The sequence below is a fragment of the Octopus sinensis genome, linkage group LG18 (genome assembly GCF_006345805.1).
Source record: "Octopus sinensis linkage group LG18, ASM634580v1, whole genome shotgun sequence".
NCBI classification, from domain to species: Eukaryota; Metazoa; Mollusca; class Cephalopoda; order Octopoda; family Octopodidae; genus Octopus; species Octopus sinensis.
In genome coordinates, this window is record NC_043014.1 from 3,842,995 (window position 1) to 3,846,357 (window position 3,363).

At 59.1% G+C, this 3,363-nt stretch overlaps 1 long non-coding RNA gene and 1 pseudogene across 1 annotated transcript; both read left to right on the top strand.

Annotated features, from left to right (window-relative positions):
• The first annotated feature begins 1,237 nt into the window (after nt 1-1,237).
• On the top strand, nt 1,238-2,662 carry LOC118766843. The gene is made up of 3 exons (XR_005002753.1): nt 1,238-1,248; nt 2,178-2,179; nt 2,389-2,662. It is a non-coding gene; the product is annotated as an uncharacterized LOC118766843 (long non-coding RNA).
• Nucleotides 1,760-1,918, top strand: LOC115221869 (annotated as a pseudogene).
• Nucleotides 2,663-3,363: the final 701 nt, after the last annotated feature.

The window sequence follows — 3,363 nt, forward strand, 5'->3', positions numbered from 1 at the left end:
CGGCGATTTTACTTTCAAGAGTTCTCGGTCAAGTGCACGAGTGCGCCAAGTTATGCGGCCGGTTGATTGCCGGGGAGTAAGTCTGAGTACGACGAAGACCACGAGTGTGTGTGTGTCCGTGTGTTATCGACGAGGCACGAAGCGGCGATTTTACTTTCAAGAGTTCTCGGTCGAGTGCACGTGTGCGCCAAGTTATGCGGCCGGTTGATTGCCGGGGAGTAAGTGTGAGTACGACGAAGACCACGAGTGTGTGTGTCCGTGTGTTATCGACGAGGCACGAAGCGGCGATTTTATGTGCCCGATATCGAAGGAACGCACCTAAGCTCACGGTGTCGCCCACGTACACGTGGACGTAGTTGCGACCGATGCCGGAAGGATGTCACGAGATACACGCGGTCGATAGGGCGACGTGGTCCGTCCCGTAAATTCCCGAAAGATGACAAACTGCGGCCAGTGCAGGTATTGGCGGGCCTGCGCCAGTCGCGCGGAGCTCCGCCGCTCTACCGTGCCCGATCTAGTGAGGCTGAATCGAACCTCGCGCTCTCGCCCACGTGAACGTGGACGTAGGCGCGACCGATGCCGCCAGCCGCCTGGAGTGTGTGGCGATATGCAACGGGTGAATATGGCGACGTGGTCCGACCCGTAAGTTAAAGGAATCAGACCCGTAAGCTAACGGGTCGGCCCCGGCTGGATAGTCACGCTCTAGGTGACCGTCGCACCCCAAGGGGGTCAAGACTAAATTAAGGGCTTGCAGTCAGCAGGTGGATGTCTCCAGGATCGTTCGGCAGGATGCCCGAGACGTCAGCCTAAGACGCCGTCAGACCGGCGGGTGGCCGCCGCCTTCACGCCATCTTGCTTTCACCGTTCGTCCACGCACCGCGGGGCAATTAGCGTCAGGCTTGCGCCTGTCGCCCGTTCCTCCGCCGCGCTACCGTGCCCGAAATAGAAAGAACGAACCTAAGCTCGCGGTATGGCCCACGTACGCGTGGACGTAGCCGCCACCGATGCCGGAAGGCGTTCACGAGACGCACGCGGTCGATACGTCGACGTGGTCCGTCCCGTAAAATCCCGAAAGATGACAACTGCGGCTAGCACGAGGTAGCGGCAGGCCTGCGCCCGTCGCCCGTTGCTCCACCGCGCTACCGTGCCCGAAATCGAAAGAACGAACCTATGCTCGCGGTGTGGCCCACTTACGAGTGGACGTAGCCGCGACCGATGTCGCGAGATGCACGCGCTCGATACGGCGACGTGGTCCGTCCTGTAAATTCCCGAAAGATGACAAACAGCGGCCAGTATAAGTAGGGGCTGCCTTCGCCAGCAGCTCCGCCACGCGACCGTGCCCGAAATAGAAAGAACGATCCTAAGCTTGCGGTATGGCCCGAGTACGTGTGGACGTAGCCGCGACCGATGCCGGAAGGCGTTCACGAGATACACGCGGTGTATACGGCGACGTGGTCCGTCCCGTGAAATCCCGAAAGATGACAACTGCGTCTAGCACGAGGTGGCGGCAGGCCTGCGCCGGTCGCCCGCGTCTCCGCCGCCCTACCGTGCGTGAAATCGAAAGCACGAACCTAAGCGCGCGGTGTCGCCCACGTACGCGTGGACGTAGCCACGACTGATGTTGCGAGGTACAGGCGTTCGATACGGCGACGTGGTCCGTCTCGTAAATTCCCGAAAGATGACAAACTGCGGCCAGTGCAGGTATCGGCCGATAGCGGCGGGCCTGCGCCCGCCTTCTCCCGCCTTCTCCCGCCTTCGCCCGAGTGGACGGGGGATCACTCGGCTCGTCCGTCGATGAATAGCACGGCTATCCGCGTGAACTGTTGCGAATTGCAGGATTCAGTGAACATCGACACCTCGAACGCACATTGCGGCCCCGGGATTCCATTGTCCCGGGGCCCCGTCCGGTCGAGAGGCGGTCACGACACGAAAACGCCGTCCGCCGTGGCCGTTGGCTGCGGCGGGGAGTCGGGAGTCGAAGGAAAGGGCGGCGCTCGCAGCGAGGCCAGCATTATCTAGAGCGCGAGCCGCCGCCGCTCGATTGTCCGTCTCCCGTAATGCTAGACCGTCATCGTTGCGAAGCGCTGTTGCGACGGCCGCACCGCCCCGAATCGCGCGGCCGACGACGACAAATCGCGGAGGGAGCCCGCCGACGAGCGGAAGCAGAGGAGTAGGAGCAGTAGTAGGAACAAGGACAACACGGTGAGGCCCCTCGTCCCGTCCGCGTCCTCTACGTCCCTCCGAGCAACCGCCCCCCTCCCTCGGTGACGCCGCCGCCGTCTCGTCTTTCGGCGTTCAATCTGTGGGAATATCTCTTTCGTGCGAGCGTTCGTGCCGATCGACAGCGGTGCGCCGGTTGCAGCACGAGCAGCAGCCGTCTCTTCGCAGCGGGGATCTCTTCTTTTTTCACGCTGCCCTCGACTCAGACGCGATTACCCGCCGAACTTAAGCATATCGCTAAGCGGAGGAAAAGAAACCAACCGGGATTCCCTAAGTAACGGCGAGTGAACCGGGAGAAGCCCAACGCCGAATCTCGTCGGCCGCGCCGGTCGTCGAGAGCTGTGGCGCAAGGGTCGTACACGGTCGATCGTTTCGCCCGGCTAGGTTCGGAGTCCCCTCGATCGGGGCTGCCCAGAGCGGGTGCCAGGCCCATTCGGAGCCGGCGGCGATCGACGGTGTTCATCGGCCCGAGAGTCGGGTTGCACGAACGACGCAGCATTTTGTCAGTTACGTGTGGGTTCCGGCGGTAAGCCATATACCAGCTTTAAACACACACAACCATAATCATCTTTCCCCTCCAGTCACACTACCACCGAGCACTTCTCAGGACGCACACCACATACCTTTATCCGCATACACTCACACAATCTTTAATAGCAGCTCCACACATGCCACTATACAGGCAGTCACGCACATTGTTTCACCCAGTACACACGCCATAATGCACACTACTGCACCCAGACAGGCGCATAACACATGAATACAGACAATGCATATACACAAACACGCAACGCACATAACCACACGCAGTATGCATACGCACCGACAAATATCGCCCTCAATACATAATCAATACACATGCACACAATTTGGTCATTGGCACATACATACACAAGTACAGGCTCCACCTGAACAAGGACACATCACATTCTACACACAACACGCACACGTTAATCCCACACATACACACACGTCCATATGCATACTAACACAGATACACATTTCCATACGAACACACACACATATATACACCCAGACTCGCTCATACATATCTACCCACACGCTGCCATTCACATATACACCCTCACACACACCATTCACACACGCTTGAGCACCGTAGTTCGTTTGGATTACAGTTACACT